General features: G+C 39.9%; 1 protein-coding gene across 3 annotated transcripts in view; it reads right to left on the bottom strand.

Annotated features, from left to right (window-relative positions):
* KLHL2 (kelch like family member 2) overlaps positions 1 to 25094 on the bottom strand; it is a 104432-nt gene that overhangs the window by 62864 nt on the left and 16474 nt on the right. The window contains exon 1 of one of the 3 annotated variants that reach the window (XM_074951105.1): positions 23738 to 23772. The exons of the other annotated variants lie outside the window; for them this stretch is intronic. The gene's annotated coding sequence lies outside the window, so the exon portion shown is untranslated. Of the gene's footprint in view, positions 1 to 23737; positions 23773 to 25094 lie in introns of those variants that run through there. 3 annotated transcript variants of the gene reach the window in all.

Genomic DNA, 25094 nt, shown 5'->3' with positions numbered 1-25094 from the left:
AGAGGAAAGCTTTTTGCTGATGCATTTTTTGGGAAAGCATCATTTCATGTGATCTGGAGCTTCTTTTTACCCACTATTCCACTTACACCCACCTTTTAAATCATTGCTAGGTGGCTGACATCTGACTGTAGGAATTCAATGCTTCTTAATTAGTCTCAGTAAAGCCATGAAATCAAGATGTTACTGGACAACAACATATAAATAACTACACCCAATAAGATCAATGGTCCACTTAATCCAGTATCCTGTACTACATGCTTAAAAGGAAGATGCATGCAACTCCAAAGCCTGCCCATTGGAGAAGTTTTTTCCTAAACCATCTGCTAGAGTGTCGCCTTGAAGCATGAGGGCTCATAATACTTCTAAAAGCGTTTTCATTCTACCTAATGTAACAATAAATGAGGTCATTATCCATATGTTTACTACAGTTCTGAATTCTAGGCAGCTCTTGACCTGAATATCTTGTAGCAATATGTTTCACAGGTTAATCATACATTGTTTAAAAAAAAAGTCAAGCTTTTAATTGGTTGCCTCTCTCTTTCATTGAATCAAATATTCTCATATCGTGAGAGGGTAAATAGGAACCCACGGTTCACCTTTTCAATACTAGACATATACTAGATATTTTGCATCAATCAAGTCCGTTCTTACTCATCTTAAATCTCTCTTTATTTTGAAGTCGTTCCATGCCTCTAATCATTTTAATCACCAATCTATAAACCTGCTATACTTTATTTGAGATCAGTTTATCACTATTGAACACAATATTCCAAGTGAGGGCATAACACTGACTTACTTAAAAAAATTAAGTGTTTTCTATCCCACTTTTTTTTTTTTTTTACTTTGTTTTTTTAATCACCACATTGAGCAGAGGTTTTCACTAAGGTATCTGCAATGACACCCAGGCTTTATTCCTTCGTGGTGACAGTTATTGCAGAACCTAACAATATACCTCCAAATAATTCAAATTATTGCTTCCAACAGTAACATTATCTTGGATTTCTCAATATTGAATTTTGTCTGCCATCCTGTTGTCCGTACACCTTGCTTTAGGAGGTGCCTCTGAAGTTCCTTCATTTTCTCTTTTGACTAACCTACATAATTTTCTCATCTGCAAATGTTACCACCCCATGTGTACACCCTTTTTCAAATGTAATATATTAAAAATTAGCCCTATTTTGAAACCTCCTGGCACCACAGCCTTTTGCCATGGTGAAAATGACCATTTATTCCTATGATCTCTTCTGTTTTAATCAATTTTTGATCTCTGAAAATACTTTACTTCTGACCATGACAACTGATGAGACTGTGTCAAAAGCTTCATTGAAATATTCTCCTTCAGATGGTTCTCTTTTATCCACTATTTCAACAATATGCTCATAGAATTCTAGTAGATTTCAAAGACACCATTTTCTGTACAGAAGTTGTTCGAATTTGCTCCATCATAGCTGTTAGAGGGCTTTCCCTTCACACACACACACACACACACACACCCCCACCCTTGGTTCTTGTCAGGCAGACAGAAAGCAGAAAACCAGAAGTCCAAAGTGCAGGCAATGCAATGTTTATTGGGATTAGTTCCAAGCAAACATATCCATAGCTCTACTTGCCGGCAAGTCTGTTTTCCAGTATTTCATTTTACCCCCTGTCCACCTTTCCAGCTCTGATACCGCAGAGCCTTGCCCTGTGTCCCGGTTCTGTATTCCCCCCTCCACATTCCCATTTCCCACCTCCTCCTTCTTAGCAGGCCCAAATATACCTGCAATGCATGCCCACAGTCCACCCCTTTTGTACCCCATGGGAGGGCTAAGGAGTGAGGTTGTGCTACGGTCAGGGACAGGCATTTCGTTGGTCTTTTAGTGTTTTATTCCTTCCCTCCAATCCCCCTTTGCCTTTCTCGACTGGTAGCTTGACCTTGCCTTGAGATTTGAGGCAATCTTAAAGTGTGCTCATATATTACACTCCCACCACTTGTAACACTGACTGCTCTTATTTGTTCCCATTGTACTAACAAACCCATCTAACTAGGAAAAAGCAACACACACAGTTTTTTGTTCTTTGTTTACACACATTAATATAAAATATTAATATTTTAATTTTAATATAAAATATTAAAAAGTAAAACCCAAAATTCTATCCCAGGCTAACAAACAGACCTATATACTAACAATAGCCTGTTCATCTAGGTGTTTTACAGTTCTATTTTAAATTCTCTTCTCTACTAGTCTACTTCACACTGAAAGAATGCTCACTTGTCTTTAATTCCTAGGATCACCTGCAATGCCTTTCTTAAAGTTAGATACAAGAAGATTATTGTAAGTCCTTTATAGCACTATTAACAGATTACATATTTCTGTTAGTATCTCAGACACTTCATTCTTAGAAGTTTCTTCAGTAAATCAATAAATTCTCTACAGATTGTTGCATGAAATACGAGGGGCTCATTGCATAATACAGGTTTGGTGCCACACTGTGCAAGAAGCCTTGATTATTTACTCTAAAGGATAAAGCAGATCAACATTTCCATTGTTAGGAGAGTAGCCCAAAACAATGTGGAAAAAGTTCCAGCAATACCCAAGGGCATGTTAGCTTTCCTCATGTCAAATGCATATTTTTAAGATTATTTCATCTTGTTACATGTCACTGGCGAAGCAAAAGTAAAAAGAGTAATAACTTTTACTCCCACAAGTAAATCCCTTCCCATCGCCAGCTGTGAGTGAGCTGGGGTTTATTTTCAGCACTGGCATTCATCACCACGCCAAAAATCCCCAACTCCTTTAGTAAGATGTTACGCAAACAGTAATAGGAGAGTGACAGTATTAATTATTTGTAGTCTACTTGCGCTGCTGTAATAACTGGGCCTATATATTTACCATAATTCTGAACCTAACTGTGACAAATTGGATAAAAGTTCATAAAGTGTCACAATAACCTGTAACAAATGTTGATGAGAAAAGGTGCACAAGGGAGTCAGAAAGACTGAGTTAGTCCAAACCAAAAGTCCTATTGCTATAACTCAAGCACTATTAAGACCATGCCTGGTAAACAGGAGAAGTGTTGGACTGGAAATTAATGAAACAAAACTGCTGTGTTGGAAATTAGGCCTAATTGGTGGACAAAGTAATGAGAGGATGGGCTATACCGCCATCATTCCCTTTTGGGGGTCCTTTCAAAAAAATGGGGGGGGGGGCGAGGGGGTTGGGTTACCGCAAATGCTGCATGAGTGAATGAAGGGGAAGGAGTGAGCTTCTCCATCATGGCTGCTAACCCAGCTATCCCATGGAACCCTGTGATCCAGTGCGACACCACTGTGCTTTCCTCTTTGTGACCCTAAGAGATGTCCTAACCAGACTGGACCAAAAGAGAGACCCAGATGACACCACCTCCTCCACTGGCTCCAGTTGAATCCCACCCATCACCTGGCATGTCAGTCTTTGTAAATCCCACTCCCTTATGTCCTTTTCTCCCCACACCTTTCTTTTTTTTTTTTTTTTCCTTCTCGCTCTCCTTTTGCCCTCTGTTTAACAAAAGTCAAGTTTAGCCAGCCAAGATTGCATATTTTATGACATTCTGGAAGCCTAGGAGCAAAGAGGCAACTAAAAGTAAAGCCCGAACCAGCCCAATGCTGGCACAAGTTTACCATGTCTCAGAACAGCTGTTAATACCACGTGCTGTGCCTGTGTTTTTCTATCAGCGAGACTGCAAGCGAGAGTCAGCACCAGAGACAGAAACTGCATTTTCTATCTTTTCTGTTCTCTTCTTTCCCCATGTCTGGGTTCATATTGTTTTGCCTTCTAGGAAATGGGACTGGACTTTAATAGCAGCACAATGACAGCTCCAGCCCACCTCAACTAACTTCTTCTCTTTTCCCCATAAAGGATGGTTATTACCATTGTTGATATAATCTAAGACAGTCAAACAAGGGTTCTTCCCCTTCTAAAACCTCTCTCCAGCTAAAGGAAAAGGGAACAAGAGATGTTGTTAAAACAAAAGCTTTATTTAATACTTTACACATCAAACACTTTTAACTGCTTTTCCTTCTTTTTCTGTATCTTCTATAAAAGGTTAAAAGGGTTTTCAATGATTTTTGCCAAGGTACTAAGCAGGCTGAGGTCTCTATATACCAAACACTGTTTAATACTGGACAGTGACTGGGTTACATTAATACCTTTGTCTCTCTGGGCTCCCATATTTCATTAATATAACGATGCCTACAATGTATCAGATGCTGTCAACAGGCACACAAAAAAAAGAGTTCCTGCCCCCACACTACTTAAAACTTTAGACAAGGATAACGTGGAGAAGGATACAGTCAGAATATGTACAACTCCATATACATTTGAAAAAAATATATCAACTATTCCCAACTGCTCCTTGACTGATGTTAGCGAACCAGTAAGAACAATTACCCTCAACAAAATTTTATTTTGCTGCAAACCTCCAAAACTGTAGTTACATTAAGATATAAACCTTGATCATTTAAAGAAGATACTCACTGTGCTTGTATTTGTAAGGAAATATGCCTATAGGAAGACCATTGCCCTCAAATGACAAGCAACCATATATAACAGATGAGGGGTAGAATACCATGCACAACACACTAGGATTCGTTCACTGGAAACTTAGATCATTTACTGTTGCCTGACATTTCTTAAAATGCATATAAAGTCTAGAATTGTGTGCCACTGTTTCTCCTCCAGCTATATGACATATTAAGTTATGCCCTCACACCATTTAAATTCTCAAAGCTGTCCTCACAAATACCCAGATAATTGCTGGAAGTATAACATATAAAATATGTATAATAGCAAAATATAGTGTAACTCTTACTCTCTCCTAGCACACAATCAAGCTGTTTAAAAAGAGACCATATCAGGCAGTTCAGAACCAACATTTAGATTTTGGAAGGGGAAAAAAGGGCTTTACAAGCCCTCTTAAATTAAAACATTTTAATAAAATTTAAGGGTCAGAGAAGACAGTTGGAATGTAAATAGTTCTCTGCAGGGTCAAGAACCCAAATATTACAGCACTGTAGTAGTACTAGAGTAAAAGAATGAGATAGCTTGAACAATGATCACTGCTCGCTGTCACTGAGTGAGATGCAAAGAGTAAAGAGCACAATCTCAGATAAGTGAGATTTTTTTAAATTCAGTTCAATCATCTAAACTGTCATTAGCGACAGATAAGGATATTTAAAAAATATTTCAACTTAAATGACATTCTGAAGATAACTGGGGAAGGGGTGGGGAAAGAACACCAACCACCAGTAGGGTTTGACGCTTAGAGACTTCATAAGTAGAATACTATTAGGCTTAATTTAAAATAGCCTAATGTGCTAAGACATGTTAGTGATATTTTCTTTCAAATTAGATGAAGAAAAAAATGGCCATACTGGGATCACACATTAGCCTTTCAGCTCTGTAGGCCCCAAGTTCAGTTTCACAGGTGAAAGAGTTAAATGGTCTCAGTCTAATTCTCTATAAGCATCCATAGCTGGCAAGTTTTGTGCAGCTCTATGTATGATGCTGCATAGAAATTTGAGCTGTTTGCATCTAACAAATTTCATCTTTAAAAGTTGTTTGGATTTTATACTGGTAAAAGGCATTTGACTGACATCTGTGATGAATGAAATCCCCTGTTTATCACAGGGTGGCAGCAGGGAACTTTGTTCTGTCAGCATGCTTCAACCCTGATAACAGGGAGGACAGACTTCATCTGCAGGCAAGAGGGATAGTTCAGTCCTCATGGCCTATTCAGTGCTTGACCTCTACCAAATAGTCCAAAGCATGATGATTAGTTTGGTCTAAGAATGCTGGAACTGAACCCCCAAACTTATCTCATACAGGGGTCATCAAATATCCATTAAATGGGAACATCTTTTAATCCCTTCATAGCTCGGCTGCATTCAAAATTGGTGGCCTCAATGTTAAAGACTTAGTAGCTCACTGGTAAGGCCGTGAAGCATTCAGCCCCAACTTAAGGGGTTGTAGACATATTTTACATACAAATAATGTTTAAGATTGCTAAATCAAGCACTTAAGTTAGAAAATGTCAAAACTGAGGTTACCTATGCAACCTTAATTTGACCCTGTCATAAATATAAAGGGAAGGGTAAACACCTTTAAATCCCTCCTGGCCAGAGGAAAAACCCTTTCACCTGTAAAGGGTTAAGAAGCTAAGACAACCTCGTTGGCACCTGACCAAAATGACCAATGAGGAGACAAGATACTTTCAAAGCTGGGGGGGGACAAAGGGTTCTCTCTGTCTGTGTTTGCATTTGCTGGGACCAGGGCAGGAATGCAGGTCAGAACTCCTGTAAAAAGTCAGTAAGCAATCTAGTTAGATATGCGTTAGATTCTGTTTTGTTTAAATGGCTGTTTGTTTAATTAAGTTGTGCTGAATGGAATGTATATTCCTGTTTTTGTGTCTTTTTGTAACTTAAGGTTTTGCCTAGAGGGATTCTCTATGTTTTGAATCTGATTACCCTGTTTTACAGAGGTGATTCTTTTACTTTTTCTTTAATTAAAATTCTTTTAAGAACCTGATTGGTTTTTCATTGTTCTTAAGATCCAAGAGTTTGGGTCTGTGTTCACCTATGCAAATTGGTGAGGATTTTTATCAAGCCTTCCCCAGGAAAGGGGGTGTAGGGCTTGGGGGGGATTTTGGCGGGAAAGACGTTTCCAAGTGGAAAACTCTTTCCCTGTTATTTTTGTTAGATGCTTGGTGGTGGTGGCAGCAATAAGGTCCAGGGACAAAAGGTAAAATAGTTTGTACCTTGGGGAAGTTTTAACCTAAGCTGGTAAAAATAAGCTTAGGGGCATTTTCATGCAGGTCCCCACATCGTACCCTAGAGTTCAGAGTGGGGAAGGAAGCTTGACAGACCCCCTTCTGCATTTGCATGTGGATAGTTTTTAAGTTACATGATCACAAACCTTTTCTTCCCCTCACATGGATTTTCAACAGGACCTTCAAATAGACATCACAGACCTCTTCCACTTGAGTTAAAGGAACAAAAAATAAGAGAAGTAAGCTGTTTTATCTTTTATGTGGCTCAGCCCCTAATGGATATACTATAAACACTTTGCCAATGGGTAACCATTTGTGAGATAGCAATGGAATATTTTGCATCACAGCAGAATTCCTGGGTTCTATTCTTGGGTCTGGGACCAGAGAGGTCTAATCATCAGAGCAGTGGTTACCAACGGAATACCAAGAACACAGATGTGGCACATTTATTCTGAGAGGAAGCGTGGCTAAGTGTTAACACTTGGGTCTGTCACATTAGAAACCCATGTTTTATTCCCAGCACTGTCTGGTGTAGCCTCTGCTACCTTATTTGTCAAATAAGTGAATGCCTGCCTCCCAAGATAGCAATGAGGGCTTGGCCAGTATATAAGCATTGGGAATTGCTCATAAAAATTAACAGCTGTCAATGGAATACGGGAGATCAAAACTCATGTCTCCTAGCTCCCAGCCCTTTACACGTAGGCTAAATATTTTTAATTTTAGTGATAGGGGGTGGGGGAAGGAGGAGAGTCACTATGCAGGATATTTTACCTGATATGTGGGCAGGTATGACAAGGCAGATGTGAGTGTCATGCAACATGCATAACACTTAGCAAGTCTTAACATCTGCCAAAACACCACTAGCAGACTCTGTTTATGCTAGATCATGGTGATATGCACAGGGAAATTAGTGCAAGATCACTTTCATAGGTGATAAGAAACTGGCCAATTTTGGTAATTCAAATATCTGAAGTTATGTAAACTTAAAATGTAAAGCTGATTAATTCACCAATGTCGACCAATGCAGATAAATAAGAGTGTAACAGCTTGAAACATTCTGTATGGTTTAGGGAACATTTGGCTAAACAGTTCATTAAAAATATTACATGTTGTACCAGATATTTAGCTGAGTTTTTTGGCAAGTCAAACCTAAAGCACAGGAAGTAAAAATTAACAAATTTTAGCATAAAAGATCCTTATATCTTCATCGCTGCTATTTATGAAAGAATTTGTACACATAAATCAATGTACACATAAAACATTAAAATTGCTTCATTGTTATTTGCCAACCTTTTTTAAATAGACAGTAAATAGAGCAACTAAGTTCTTGCACTCCAAGCAATGCTTTCTGAAAAAATGTGAATTGATAAATTCTGCACCTGCAGTAATCACTTTACCTAATGGCAAGCAAAGTCATCTTTGAAATCCTTCATGGGCTAGAGAAACTCACCAGGAAAAGTGAACAACTGTAGGAACTGCTGCAGTCATATTAAAAACCCTTTGGATTCCAATCTGTGACCAAAAATGCTGTGAGAGTAGTTCTCTGATAGATATCCCATTATACAAAACACTGTGGTAGTATATGCACATGATTCCCTGGGGTATAAATCAACTTTTCCCAAAGAAAAAAGGTAATCACTGATTTAAAGACATACCAAGTGTACAGCACAAGCCCAATTCCAGAGAATATGAAAAAACATGGTGAACATGCTACTTTGAAAAGTAACTAGAACTGGCATTGTTGATTTCCAAGTTTATTGCTTCTCACTGAGCAACTGTGGTCAAAGTTTACAGACAAATGGAAGATTTCTCTTCTTTTTTTTAAAACCACCACTTCTGCAAACTCAACCTGGGATATGAAAGTTAATCAAGGATGTTTCCTTCTGCATCACTACCAGAGATTTTGTCAAGGCCAAATTATGCCCTCCCTTATACCTGAATATCCATTGTCTTCAATGAGCTGCATAACTATAATTGATTGGTCCTATAATGGGGACTTGGTCCAGTTTCAAAGAGGACTAGATCAAAGCATATTAACAAACTCTTAACTCATGTCAGCAGGGTCCACGTGGACAGTTAGTCTGCAGAAAATTAGTGCTGTGTAGATTTACACCACAGCTTGCCATAAACTAATTGTTCATGTAGACAAGTCTTCAGTAAATAATTCTTTTAATTATGCATAAACTGGATTAGAATCCAACTCACTCCTTACACTTTTTCAGAGGTAAAAGTTTCCATAGTCTTCCCTCCAGAGAGAATGGAAATTGTGTAGACTTGAAGGGGCACTTGAAGAGTTCTAAACATTTTATCATAACTCCTTTTCCGAGAGCTCAAATCCTCACAACCCCTCCATGAGCACTTATATGAGAGTAAATTTCAAAACACTGGGCCAAATGCAGCACAACAAAACTGAAAACCACATGTTCCTGCACCAATTAAGCCCACTGAGTCAGAGCAGAAACTAAACCCCCCCAGTATAGAAGCTTAATTTGGGGGGGAGCGGTGGAAATCTTCCTCCCTGGTTCTAGTTTTGTATGACTCCTGTGTCATGATTTATGCTTTCCGCTACCGATAATGACAAGTAGAAGGTGGTGGTTGAGGGTAAGGAAATTGGAGTGGCAGAAGTCTTCTCCTCCTTTCATGGGTGGCTATTAGCATTTAACACACGAACTGCAAGCTAGGCAAGTGGCCCTTAAGCCTATATATGTTAAAGCATGTTAAAAGAACAAAGATTACATAAAGTCAGGTACTCAAAAGTTAGGAAATGCCAGAGTTAGGGAAGCTAGGCAATTGGCCCTTAAAGGAAATATAAAACAGAAGTTTTTCGCATACACAAGTGCAAGTGAAGTAAATGGGAACTACAGCTGCATGAAAAAATTCCAAAAGAACATTCTTCCATTAGGAAATATTAATCCTTCAAAATGGACACATTCTATAGGAATATGTCTATTTCAACAACATTTTAAAAAAAAATCTGAAATTAAGTATTTTGGTAAGATCTTTGATCAACATTTCTAACTTACCAGAATGAATATTTTTTGTTTCAAAATTTTAATTTTGTTATTTAAATTCATGTGCCTATATTGTAATAAAACAAAAAGTTACAAAATAATGTGATAAACTAGGATAGAAAATACTTGTTCCTAGTGTTTAAAGGAATTGTATTGTTTGTCTGATGGCAACCAATTACACTGGAGCTTCTTGCATTAGTACATTCTCCAATATACAACTGAGCTTCAGCCTGAAATAGACTCTCCTGCCCATTCTGTTTGGTGCACAGGAAGGTTAATCAATGAAAAAACCAGAAGTACAACAGCATGTGACTTGGGCAAACTAAAATATAGAGAATACATTTTCATCTTAACAAAGACTGAATATAAGCAGCATAAACATTCGCGTCTAATAAGACAGATCTCCTGTGAACGTAAAACAACATTTTAAAAATATCAATTCACATCAAACAAGTTTTTTTTTTTTTGCAGGGCTGTAGAAGAATTTCTTTCTGCATGCTTGCTCTTAATGTTGCCATATGTACTTTTGGATTTAATTTTTTAATACCCAGGCCATTATCCATTATTCCATGCCATGGCAGAATCATACTAAATCTCTGTACCATAAGAACCCTTCAGAGTTTAGCCCCAGTGTGTCCACCTCATTGCTTATTTTGCTTTATTTTGCTGCCATGCTTTCCTTCACTTGAGCCATTACTCTGATTCTTGGATTAGATTCAGTGGTTCTAGAAGGATTTTTTAATGCTTACATTCATGACCTCTGCAGCTATTCACCTGCCTAATCCGTCACCCACTAAATCTTGAGGAAAATTAACTCTTTGTGTTAATTACTCTCCTCCCTAGTAAGCATCCTCTCGACACTGCACCACCTATTTATAGAAACAATCTTTACTAGTTATCAATAAGCAGATGACAAAACATTCTGACCAAGTACTATGAGATATACACACACGTCTAATCTCTCACTTTTGTAAACGCACAAACTTAACACTGGGAAAAATCGTGCACCAGATTGTAATTTTTTCATTTTATTTTTATATGATACCAATAAGGACAATTACAAATGACCAGTTAGCATACCAACCAAGCAAAGAAAACTAATTACCAAATCAATACCTATTATTACTAAAGCAATTAGAATACCAATTTCAAAACCAGTTACCAATTAAAATTAAAAATGTAAAATCAAAGTCAAAATCAAAGTGAAATATTTCAGTTGACCTCAAATTAATTTTCGGGAAATTCAGTTTCACGGAAAATTGTGAATTTTGACTTCTTGTGGTTCAGAATGAAAAATTTTCAAAATGTTAGAATTTCCTGCAGAACAGAAATTCCAAGTTTTGACCAGGTCTCAAAAGAACTACTGTGCTCTGAACACATGAAATGCTATACAAATGTTAAGCACTGTGATGGTATCTCAAGGCGCATGCCTAATATTCATGGATACTTGACAATACTTCTGTCTTAATCTGTGCCTCTGATCCTAGTGTATAAAATGTGCTTAGCAGCTCACAGATGCGTTGTGAAGATACATTTATTAAAGTTTGTAAAGCACTTCAACACTACTCTTCGAGCGCACACACAAGGAAGTTACCTGTACTCAGTGCGGGATTTGGATGGTATCTGATAAGGAAGGCCTGGGGCTACACAATGAATGATGAGGCTGAAAAGTTATACTGAACTGCTACCCTTCCAGTGAGCTTCATCCATCCTATGAACTCAGTGAGATAAGGATCCTGTGGGAAATACAGTTTATGATTGTGTATTTAATGCATACATACAAAAGGGCCAAATTAAGGTTACACAGGCAACCATTAATTCAGGCGTCTAAATTTTTAATGTTTGAACTTTAGTGTTCTTTTAATACAGTTTTTTGCATATTAATTTTTTTTCAATAGCAAACTAAAAAAAAAAAACTATCACGTGACAGACATCACACTGACTCCCACATGACATGGTTCATCAGAAGGTTTACAACTTTCAGATTCACAGCTTAGACTTCTGTCCCTCAAGCTAACAAAGTAACTGACAGCAGCAGTAGTTAGTCATCCTCTACTATGTGGACAAGCTGCTAGAGGGAGATGAAGCACACATTTAGCCAATAAGTGTCATAGTTATTTGCTGATAGTAAAGGAATGTTGAGACTCAGGAATCCTGACTTCTAGGTCAGGTTCTGAATGGAACATGTTACAGTGATCAATTATAGACCCATGTGGCCCCTTTCCCCCCAAGTCCTAACTCCTTACTGACCTTGCCAACCCTGGTTCTATTCCTCTCTGCTCCTTTTGCCTCCCAGTGTATCCTTGTTCTCCTTTCTATTCCCCCTAAGCCTGCATCCCCCAGCCTTTCTGTTCCTTACTCCCTTAGGCCTGGTCTATACCTAAAACTTAGGCCAACCTAACGCCCACTGTCAACACAGCTAAATTGATGGAAGAATTCTTCCATCAACCTAGCTACTGGCTCAGAGAGGTGGATTACCTTCATCAACAGGAAAACCCTGTCCATATATGTAGGAAGCATCTAAGGTACAGTGGCACAGCTGAAGCACCAGAGTTGTGCCACTGTAGCACAGACATAGGGCAAGTTTACACTACAAACACTACATCGGCGCAGCTGCACTGATGCAGCTGTGCCACTGTAGTGCGTCTAGTGAAGACGCTTCTATGCTGACAGGTGAGAGCTCTCCAGTCGGCATAATTACTCCACCTCCATGAGCATCTCCTGCCAACATAGCACCAGTGTAGACAGCGCTTAGGTCACTGCAACTTGTGTCACTCGGGGGGTGGCTTTTTCACGCCCCGAACGATGTACGTTATATCGACATCAGTAGTAGTGTAGACAAGCCCGTCGTCTTAGGCAGCTTCTTCTTTCTCATCTATGCTGCTTGGGCATCAGCAGCGGGAGCACTGAAAGCACCGGAGAGTCTCCCTCTTCGTTTTGTGAAAAAAAAGCGTTTGCCCACGAGTGATAGGGTGTTTTTGTCATTTATCATTTTTCCATGAGAGTTCATTCAAAAACATAGTGATTGCCTGGTTTCACCCAAGTAGCTGTTGTTGGGGCATTTGATGCACTGGATGAGGCACTGACAGGACCCATGGATCTTGAAAGGCATATGTGCGGGGTGGGAGGGGCATTGATTATCTTAGCAGTGGAGATGTGTCTACAGGTTTTGCATCTGTTGTTATAGCAGGGTTTGTTGTCATTTAAGTTGGTGTGTCCTGGTCTGTGGGGAGCTTGATTCTGATGATGAGCTTAGATAGGTTGGTGGGTTGTTTGCAGGTCAGAAGAGGAGGTCCGGGAAAGATTTCCTTCAGAGTGTGGTCCCCATCAAGTATGGCTTCCAATTGTTTGATGATATCCCGTATGGGTTCCAATATAGTGTCTGGGTTTTCCTTTACTGAAGCAGATTCTCTCAGGGCATTTGGGTGGCCCGTTCCATAAGATTTACTTCTCTGGTGGAATATCCTTGTTGTGAAGGCTGGTTTTAAGCGTGTTAAGGTGTGTGTCCTGGACTTCCTCCTCAGAGCATATTCTGTGGTACCTGAGTGCCTGGCTGTAGCGAACAGATTTCTTGGTGTGTTTGGGATCTGTGGAATATCCTTGTTGTGAAGGCTGGTTTTAAGCGTGTTAAGGTGTGTGTCCTGGACTTCCTCCTCAGAGCATATTCTGTGGTACCTGAGTGCCTGGCTGTAGCGAACAGATTTCTTGGTGTGTTTGGGATCTGTGGAGGTAAGTGTGGTGATCTGTGGGTTTTTTGTATATAGTTGTCTGTAGGGTTGCATTGTTGAAGCTGATTCTGATGTATGGGAGTATTCTCAATAGAGTTTGATGGATGAGTGGTGGTGGTTGACATTCTAGTGGACATCTATAAGGCAGTTTAGGTCCTCTGTCCAGAGGATAAAAATATCATTGATGCATCACAGAACCATATTACCTGATATACATTTTTCCAGAAATTCTTCCTCAACATGGCCCATGAAGAGGCTGAGGTATTGGGGAGCCATTCTAGCATCCATGGTTGTTCCTATGGCTTGGGCAAAGTGTTTGTTGAATATAAAATTGTTATGGGTGGGGATGAAATGGGGGTGGGTTCATGAGGGGTAATGTAGTAGAGATTCTTTTGGAGTTGTCTGGGGAAGGATTTGATATCCTGAAATCATTGGGTGAATTGTGGCGTGGGATCTTCTTTGAATTCTCTATAGTAGGTTGTGTCGGACAGTTGTCGGTTAGCTTCACTGATGTAGTTATCATGGTTGAGGATTGATGGTGCCTGCTTTGTCTGCTGTTTTGATCACTATCTGGTGGCTGATTTCAGGGACTATATAGCTGTTCTCTCAGCAGTGGAGAAATTGTGATGGATGTGATGTTTGTTAAAGATTTTACAATCAATTTTTTTTCCCTTAAGCAATTAGTATAAGATCAAGTACGTGATTTCATCTCCTGTAGGGTATCCAGTTACATGATTCTTTTGACTGTCAGAGGGGAAGTGGGTGGTGTTGTCATCTCTGTTGTGAAAGAATTCTTTGAGGCAGAGTTGGCGAAAGAGTTCTTTTAGTTCTCTACATTAATATAGGATCAGGTTCTCTGGTGGCGGAGAAGTTCAGTCCCTTGGAGAGTACAGATAATTCAGCTCCACTTAGGGGTCACCTTGATGAAGTTGATGATGATGGAGTGTTGTGTAGTGTCCATGTGGTGAGTTTTGGTGTCCTGGTTACACAGCAAACCTGGTACGTGAGGCAATCAAGAGTGAACAGGATCCTACTCCGAGGCGGATGGAAGGATGAGGGGCTAGGGTTAGAAAGCAAAAGGCGAAGACATACTTGTTATGTATACATGTGTTTGTTCACATGATTTAAATTATTGTTCATATATGGACAAAGTTACAAAGTCTCAGTTGTGTGATTTGTGCATGCTGTACCCTACAGTATCTTCCAATGATCACAAAACAGGAATACATCTTTGTAATTACTCAACTATTTGCGATTCTTTCTTCTAGCATTGTGTCTGCGCTTGCAAATTGTTCATAAAGCAGTACAGCATGTTTGCTAATTGGTCTGAGTATGTATGTCCATATACCCCTTATCCTACAGCCCCTTCCTACAAAGTGGCAGATAAGGCTTTGGGGAAAGAAAACAAACCCTAGGAGTAGTCCCTGCCTGTGTCCAAGACCACCTCTCTGAGCTCCTTTCCCAATTCATCCGTGCTCAAGAGTCCATTAGGTACAGGCCTGACTAAATATGTACCTAAATGCATACGCTACAGTGTGGGTGAGTTAGTTACTCATAAGCTTCTTATAGTAACTAACTCTCCCACATCACACTCTAAGTATTTAGATACATATTTAATAACCTAACTGGGAATTGAAAAGTTGGATGTGAGAAAGTTAATTTATTTGAGAACATTTAACTGTTGTATTCCCTGTCTTAAAACATGTAACCTTAATACTTCATTAACAGTTTGATATTTAATTTCTTGGTATTAAAAAAAGAACATTCAGAAAGTTGAACATGTGAGGAAAAAGGCTGGTGATGATAGACGTGCTAGAATAACCTGATACATACTGACGGCTATTAGGAGATGCACAACAAAAGAGCAACACATTCTAAGCACCGTGAAAGTTGTGTTCTTGATTTCTTTCTATGTATCTCCCGCTTACACAATTGTCTTCTTTGCTTTGTCCCATCAATGGGTACTAGTGGCTCTTTCTGTTTTTCTCTAAGCATTCTTGTCAAGCGCATATTCTAAACTGACACCAATTTTCTTCATATCATCCTTCAGCATCTTGAACAACCTTTTTCTAAGTCTTCCTCACAACCTTTGTCCTGTGACTACCAGCTCTTGTACTCTCTGGCCAACATATACTCCAGCTGTGGCCTTATCAGCATGGAGTAGAACAGAAGAATTACTTCTTGTGTCTTGCTTACAACACTCCCACTAATAAATCCCAGAAAGATGTTTGCTTTTTTTGTTAGTGTTGACGAGGGCTGTCAAGTGATTAAAAGAATTAATAGCGATTAATCATGCTGTTAAACAATAATAGAATACCATTTATTTAAATATGTTTTGATGTTTTCTACATTTTCAAATATATATTCATTTCAGTTACAATGCAGAATATAAAGTGTACAGTGCTCACTTTATATTTTTTATTACAAAAATTTGCACTGTAAAAAACAAAAGAAATAGTATTTTTCAATTCACCTCATACAAGTACTGTAGTGCAATCTCTTTATCATGAAAATTGAACTTACAAATGTAGAATTATGTACCAAAAAATGGCATTCAATAATAAAACAATGTAAAACTTTAGAGCCGACAAGTTCACTCAGTCCTACTTCAGCCAATCACTCAGACAAACAAGTTTGGTTACAATTTACAGGACATAATGCTGTCCACTTCTTGTTTAGAATGTCACTTGAAAGTGAAAACAGGCGTTTGCATGGCACTGTTGTAGCTGGCATCGCAAGATATTTATGTGCCATCTCCGCTAAAGATTCATATGTCCCTTTATGCTTCAACCACCATTCCAGAGGACAATTCTCCCCCAAGGAGTTCAATAACAAATTTAATGAATGCATTTTTTTTTTAAATGAGCATCATCAGCATAGAATCATAGGACTGGAAGGAACCTCAAGAGGTCATCTAGTCCAGTCCCCTGCACTCATGGCAGGACTAAGTATTATGTAGACCAGTGGTCGCCAACCTATGGCACGCATGCCAAACACGGCAAGCGAGCCAATTTTTAATGGCACGCTGCTGTCTGCTGGACCCAGGCAGACAGCAGCGTGCCACTAAAAATCCTGCCCGGCCCGGCCCGCTCTTTTCCTCCCCCCCCCCCCCCGCCCACTGCTCTCTCCTTGCAGGGCAGGCAAGCTTCCCCCTCACCTTCCCCCAGTGTGCTGGGTTCCTGTCCCTCCTTCTCTCCCTCCCTGCGGCCGATCCCTTGCTACGAGCAGGAGAGGTAAAAGCGGAGCCACAGCACGCTCTCTGCTCTGGGGACCTTGGGAAAAGGGGGTGGAATCAGGGCATATTCCCTCCAGCCCCCTGCTATGAGCCGCCCAGGGTAGGGGGCTGGGAGCACCCCCACGACCCCAGCCCAAACCGCCAGCCCTCTGCCTTGACCCCTGCACCCCCCTCACACACCCCCAGCCTTCTGCCCTCACCCCTGAACCCTCCTCACACACCCCCAGCCCTCTGCCCTCACCCCTGAATCCTCCTCACACACACCCAGCCCTCTGCCCTCACCCCTGAACCCTCCTCACACACACCCAGCCCTGACTCCAGCACCCCCACACATACCCAGCCCCCCAGCCCCCTACCCTGACTCCTGCACCCTCTTCACACACCCCCAACCCTCTGCCCCGACTCCTGCACCCCCCACACATACCCAGCCCCCCCCACACCCTATGCCCTGACTCCTGCACCCCCCACATCCCCACTCCCACCCTGAGCACCAAACGGGAGCTCCTGCACACACACCCCACGTTCCTACCTGCACCCCTCGCACCAAATGGGAGCTGCCCAGGTAAGCACTCCACACCCAAACCTCCTGCCCCAATCCTGAGCCCCCTCCCTCATTCTAGCTCCTTGCCAGACCCTGCACCCCAACCCCTAGCCTGCTCCTTCACCCCCAGCCCTGTTCTCAGCACACTCCCACCCTCATCTCAGTGCAGATAGAGGAAGAGAATTGCTAGAACCATGGAGAAGGTAGGTACCTACTCTATGTGGACAGGGCCGGGACTCCAGACCGGCAGCGGGCTGAGCGGGGCCCGCAGCCGGAACCCTGGCTGGCAGGAGCTGGCGGACGGAACCCCAGACTGACAGCAGGCTGAGCAGCAGCGGGCTGAGCCACTCAGCCCACTGCCAGTCTGGGGTCCCAGCCACCGGCCCCACTCAGCCCACTGCCAGTCTGGGGTTCTGGTTGCCTGTCCCTTGCCAGCCGGGGTCCCGGCCACAGGCCCCACTCAGCCCGCCGCTGGCCTAGGTGAACAGAACCCCAGGCCGGCAATGGGCTGAACGGGCCGGCGGCGTAAGATCAGTATTTTAATTTAATTTTAAATGAAGCTTCTTAAACATTTTGAAAACCTTGTTTACATATGACAATAGTTTAGTTATATAATATATAAACTTATAGAGCTCAGAGACCTTCTAAAAAATGTTAAAATGTATTATTGGCACGCGAAACCTTAAATTAAAGTGAATAAATGAAGACTCGGCACACCACTTCTGAAAGGTTGCCGACCCCTGATGTAGACCATTCCAGACATGGAAACATGTCCTCTGGAATGGTGGCCGAAGCATGAAGGGGCATACGAATGTGTAGCATATCTGGCATGCAAATACCTTGCAACACCAGCAAAAGTGCCCTGCGAATGCCTGTTCTCACTTTCAGGTAACTTTGTAAATAAGAAGCAGGCAGCAGTATCTCCCGTAAATGTAAACAAACTTGTTTGTCTTAGCAATTGGCTGAACAAGAAGTAGGAATGAGTGGACGTGTAGGCTTTAAAGTTTTACGTTATTTTGTTTTTGAGCGCAGTTATGTAACAAAAAAAAAAATCTACGTTTAAGTTACACTTTCACAATAAAGAGATTGCACTGCAGTACCTGTATGAGGTGAATTGAAAAAAACTAATTCTTTTGTTTATCATTTTTACAGTGAAAATATTTGTAATAAAAAGAATATAAAGTGAGCACTGTACACTTTGTATTCTGTGTTGTAACAGAAATCAATATATTTGAAAATGTAGAAAAACATCCAAAAATATTTAATACATTTCAATTGGTATCCGATTATTTAATAGTGCGATTAATCACAATTAATTTTTTGGGGGTAATCGCGTGAGTTAACTGTGATTAATCGTTAAGCCCTAGAGTTGACTCATATTTAGCTTTGTGGTCCACTATGACCCCCATACCCTCTTTCGCAGCAATACTTCCTAGGCAGTCATTTCCCAATTTGTATGTGTGCAATTGATTGTTCCTTCCAAAGTGGAGTCCTTTGTATTTTTCCTTGTTGAATTTCATCTTCTTTACTTCAGACCATTTCTCCAGTTTGTTCAGATCATTTTGAACTTTAATCCTATCCTCCAAAGCACTTGCAACCCCTCCCAGCTTGGTATCGTCCACAAGCTTTATACGTATATTCTCTATGCCATTATCCAACCCACTGATGAAGATATTGAACAGTACCGGACCCAGGACCTGCGGGACATGACTCAATATGTTCTTCCAGCTTGACTGTGAACCACGGATAACTACTCTCTGGGAATGCACCCATTTTATAGTAGTTCCATCTAGGTTGTATTTCCCTAATTTGTTTATGAGAGGGTTATGAGGGACAGTATCAAAAGCCTTACTGAAGTCAGGATATACCACATTTACCATTCCTACTCTATCCACTGGGCTTGTTACCGTGGTTTGACATGATTTGTTCTTGACAAATCCATGCTGACTGTTACTTATCACCTTATTATCTTCTAGGTGTTTGCAAATTGATTGCTTGATTATTTGCTCCATTATCTTTCTGGGTACTGAAGTTAAGCTGACTGGTCTGTAATTCCTCGGGTTATTCTTATTCCTCTTTTATAGATTGGCACTATATTTGCCCTTTTCCAGTCCTCTGGAATCAATCCCATCTTCCATGACTTTTCGAAGATAATTGCTAATGGTGAGGGCTGTCAAGCGATTAAAAAAATTAATCCTGATTAATCGCACTGTTAAACAATAATAGAATACCATTTATTTAAATATTTTTGGATGTTTTCTACATTTTCAAATATATTGATTTCAATTACAACACAGAATACCAAGTCTACAGTGCTCACTTTATATTTATTTTTGACTACAAGTATTTGCACTATAAAAACAAAAGAAACAGTATTTTTCAATTCACCTAATACAAGTACTGCAATCTCTTTATCATGAAAGTTGAACTTACAAATGTAGAATTATGTACCAAAAAACCTGCATACAAAAATAAAACAATGTAAAATGTTAGACCCTGCAAGTTCACTCAGTCTTACTTCTTGTTCAGCCAGTCACTCACACAAACAAGTTTGTTTACATTTGCAGGAGATAAATGCTTCCCACTTCTTGTTTACAATGTCACCTGAAAGTGAGAGCAGGCGTTCGCATGGCATTGTTGTAGCTGGCGTCTCAAGATATTTACGTGCCAGATACGCTAAAGATTCATATGTCCCTTCATGCTTCAACTACCATTCCAGGGGACATGCATCCATGCTGATGACGGGTTCTGCTCGATAACAATTCAAAGCAGTGCGGACGGACGCATGTTCATTTTCATCATCTGAGTCAGATGCCACCGGCACAAGGTTGATTTTCTTTTTTGGTGGTTTGGGTTCTGTAGTTTCTGGATCAGAGTGTTGCTTTTCTAAGACTTTTGAACGCATGCTCCACACCCCATCCCTCTCAGATTTTGGAAGGCACTTCAGTTTCTTAAACCTTGGGTCGAGTGCTGTAGCTATCTTTAGAAATCTCACACTGGGACCTTCTTTGTATTTTGTCAAATCTGCAGTGAAAGTGTTCTTAAAATGAACATAATTTGCTGGGTCATCATCCGAAACTGCTATAACATGAACTATATGGCAGAATGCGGGTCAAACAGAGCAGAGGACATACAATTCTCTCCCAAGGAATTCAGTCACAAATTTAATTAACACATTCTTTTTTTAAACAAGCATCATCAGCATGGAAGCACGGCCTCTGGAATGGTGGCTGAAGCATGAAGGAGCATACAAATGTGTAGCATATCTGGTGTGTAAATACCTTGCAGTGCCACTATAAAAGTACCATGCAAATGCCTGTTCTCACTTTCTGGTGACGTGAATAAGAGGGCAGCATTCTCTCTTATAAATGTAAACAAACTTCTTTGTCTTAGCGGTTGGCTGAACAAGTAGGACTGAGTGAATTTGTAGGCTCTAAAATTTTACATTGTTTTACTTTTGAGTGCAGTTATGTAACAAAAAAAATCTATATTTGTAAGTTGCACTTTTACGACAAAGATTGCACTACAGTACTTGTATGAGGTGAACTGAAAAATACTATTTCTTTTGTTTATCATGTTTACAGTGCAAATATTTGTAATAAAAAATAATATACACTGATTTCAATTACAACATGGAATACTATATGAAAATGAAGAAAAACTGAAAATATTTAATAAATTTCAATTTGTATTCTATTGTTTAAGTGTGATTAAAACGGCAATTAATCGACAGCCCTACTAATGGCTCAGATATCTCCTCAGTCAGCTCCTTGAGTATTCTAGAATGTTTCAAAAACCCCTAGCGACTTGAAGACATCTAACTTGTCTAAGTAATTTTTAACTTGTTCTTTTCATATTTTAGCCTCTGATCCTACCTCCTGTTCACTTGTATTCACTATGGTAGATGTCCGATTGCTACTAAACTTTTTGGTGAAAACAGAAACAAAAAAGTCGTTCAGCACTTCTGCCTTTTCCAGATTTTCTGTTATTGTTTTTCTCCTTTCATTGAGTAATGGGCCTACCATGTTCTTGGTCTTCCTCGTGCCTCTAATGTATTTGTAGAATGATTTCTTGTTATCCTTTATGTCTCTAGATAGTTTAAATCGCATTTTGTGCCTTGGCCTTCCTAATTTTGTCTCTACATGCTTGCATTGTTTGTTTATATTTATCCTTGGTAATTTGACCTAATTTCCATTTTTTATAGGACTCTATTTTTTTAATTTCAGATCACTGAATATCTTCTGGTTAAGCCGGGGTGGTCTCTTGCCACATTTCCTATCTTTCCTTCACAGTGGGATAGTTTGCTCGTATCCTTAATAACGTCTCTTTGAAAAACTGCAAACTCTCTCATATTATTTTTCCCCTTAAACTTGCTTCCCTTGGGATCTTACCTACCTACCTACTCCCTGAATTTGCTCAAGTCTGCCTTCTTGAAATCCATTATCTTCTCTGTGCTGTTTTCCCTCCTACCATTCCTTAGAATCATGAACTCTATCATTTCATGATTCATTTCTTGTTTCTGTTTCACTCTTGAATTTGTCAGATAACATTTTAATTTTAAATAAGATCGACCACTGATGTTACAATAAGGGACGAAGAAAAACCTAAGCAAGAACCATCTTTTACCTTTAGCTTACTATCTGAGGACTGGTCTACACTAGCGCAGTAAATCGATCTAAGTTACGCAACTTCAGTTACGTGAATAATGTAACTGAAGTCGATGTAGTTAGATCCAGTGGTGGCTACACTGTGCTGTGTCGATGGGAGAGCATCTCTCATCGACTTCCCTTACGCTTCTCGGGGACGTGGAGTACATAAAATCAATGGGAGAATGCTCTCCCATCGATTTAGCAGGTCCTGACCAGACCCACTAAATCAACACTCGCTGCATCGATTGCAGCAGTGCCGATCTACCGGTTAAGTGTAGACATGCCCTGAGTTTACCAGAGGAAATTTAGGAAGGCCAATGAAGTCTCACATTTACTTGCAGGAAACAGTCTATGAACAAGTCTATGAACCTGTTTTACTAGTTTCTTTAATCCGGCAGCAATGCAAGCCTACAGGCGTTCAGTTTCCACACATTACAGGAAAATAAACAGATCCTTTTTTGGTTCACTTAATTGCCAAGTCCGATCTTTAAAGGTGCATGTTCTCACAAAAAAAAGATTTTTCTAAAAAATCAGGTAAATGCTCTTTAACAAAGCCTAAAACACAAGTAATTCTTGTACAGAATTTTTAATAAAGGGATCTCTAAATCAAAGTAAACAAAGGCAGCTTAGCACAATATATATGAACAACTAGTTAGAACTAATTTAATAGTGACTTAATACCAGCTCACACTGTTTATCCAGGCCCAAAAGACCACTACACTACAGTAACTCCATTGTAGTATTATGTACCTATTTGCAAAAACAAGTAAAACTCAGTATGTTTGTTTCAAATGGAAAATACATCATGTTCATGTAACAGCTAAGGGCAAATCATGGCTATTTCAACTTTTTTCTATGTGCCAAAGCAAATCGAGGAAGAAGCTCAAACTCATTTTCCTGTTCACAAATGGACTGAGAGGACAGTCAGTTAGCATAACAATAGTATATATAGATTAATACCTAATAGCGGAAGGACCAATCTATAATTATTTGCACATTAGTGCAGTTGTATATAGCTATTCTGCATTGAAACTGCAAAACCACACACTTTTTTTTAATATTTGTTCATTTAATAGATTGGCCCATTTAGTAGACAGTTTCCTAATATATGATCTGAACAGACTGAACATAGCACTTCCAATCCTATTAAATATATTACATGTAAATATCATAAGAAGCTACCTGTAAGTGGGAGCCTCTCAGGTGTTCAGTAAATCAGTCTACAAACACAGTATAACAGGATCTATTATATTACATCTTAGGTATTTTACAACCCCCATGACCATGATACATGAGCATCTCACGATCATCAAGGTGTTTACCCTCATAACACCTCTGTGCTATTTGCCCCATTTTACTTGTGGGGAACTGAGGCCCAGAACGACTAAGACTGCCCCAAGGTCACACAGACGTCTACAGCAGAACAGGAATTGAACACCCTATCTCCCACTGCCTAGGTTAGGGATCTAACCACTGCATTATCCTTCCAAAAGATTCAGGGCAGCCTTTTTTATCTTAGCTTCTAAAGTCTCTGGGGCAGGGACTACATATGGCGTATTTGGACGGCACTTAATGTGAGTATTAGCAGAATACAAATAAAATATATTTTTAGCTAAAATAAACATGAGGGTGACAGAGGAATAGATTTGCATTTATAGCCAGTTCCAGGACACAAATGCATGTGATGACATTCAAAAGTGCAACTCTTATTTCAGTAGATCTAGTCCAAATCAAAGCTAGACTGTCTTTTCAATATACAAGTAACTACAAACTGTAAGATCACTCACCAGGTCACATTATATAAATTACCAACCCCAACATCATTAGATTCATCTTCAAACAGCCAGGTAATCTGGAGCTGTGAAAATGAAAGCTGCATCAGACTCAGAAGCATTAAACCTGTGGATATCTGGCCTTTAACATCCCTCATACTACTACTAGGATACAGACATTTTAGTTCTCATGCCCATAAACACAAGAGGAAGCAAGACTGTCAACATCAGACTAAAATATGTCCTCTCAGACAGAACCAGCATCCAAAACACACAAGGCTGCTTGCAGCGTCAGACAGAAAATCCCTACACAAAAGCCCTTACAAGAAGAACTTTATTTTTAATTGAAATTTGGGCATTCATCCTAATGTTATGTACTGAAGATTAGAAAGATATAGATTTATAGAAACACATGGTTGGAAGGGATCTTGAGAAGTCATCGAGTCCAGTCCCCTGCACAAGTAGTCATCAAGATATATAGGGAGAAGTTTTGCCCCTGAGGAATCAAACTTTTCCTGAATGGGCAAAAAGGAGCTGCCATGAACACATGAGATGAGTATTAACAAAACCTCTGTCATTTTTGATAGTGCAAGAGCTCTCCACAATGAGATTAAGAGGTCTGTACCCTTGCTAGTCTGGCAGGATACAGCACAGCATCATCAAAGACTTATTACGTGTCTGACAGAGCCCTCAGAACAGTACCACCACAAGCCAACAATATCCAAAGAGAACTAATTAGTAAGATGTGTTCCCATTCTGAAATGGTAACTTCACATGTGGCCTAGATTGCTGCAAAGGGTGGTAATGGAACATTTATTTTGATTTGTAAAATGGTAATATGAAGCCTATCACTTCCAGGTCACTGATTCAAACATGGCTAAAACCAGTAGTGACCCCAATTGATGGATATTCTGTGGCCAAGAAAGAGCTGATAATCTCAGTCCTATGCCCAGTAGAAAACTGTTCATTTCAGGCTGAAAGACTGAAGCGCAAGTATGTGGTGCATATAACAATGCACGATTTCTTTCCCTCAGGGTTTACTATGTGTGAATGGCTAGTGATCTAATGCTCAGAGCAAGAAAACGGGGGAGTGGAGAAACAAAGGCAGAGGGTAACAAGAGCAACTGGAGACCTAAATAATACAGCTTACCAAACAGCACCTCTTAATAAGCAACCAGCATTAACTCTCCAGAATAGCTACTTCAGATCTTAAAGCAGCAGAAGCAAAGAAGAGGGAAGGGCTGAATCTTCTTGATACATGGTAAGAAAATATTATAGTGGGAGGGATAATAGCTACATTTTTTATTTGTATTTTTCATTGTTGATTGGACTCTTTCATTGCGACATTTCTAATCTCTGAAGTGTGTCTGCC

Source organism: Natator depressus, chromosome 4 (genome assembly GCF_965152275.1).
Source record: "Natator depressus isolate rNatDep1 chromosome 4, rNatDep2.hap1, whole genome shotgun sequence".
Classification (NCBI taxonomy): domain Eukaryota; kingdom Metazoa; phylum Chordata; order Testudines; family Cheloniidae; genus Natator; species Natator depressus.
The sequence above is the reverse complement of the archived record's forward strand: the minus strand, read 5'-3'. Positions and strand labels throughout refer to the sequence as shown.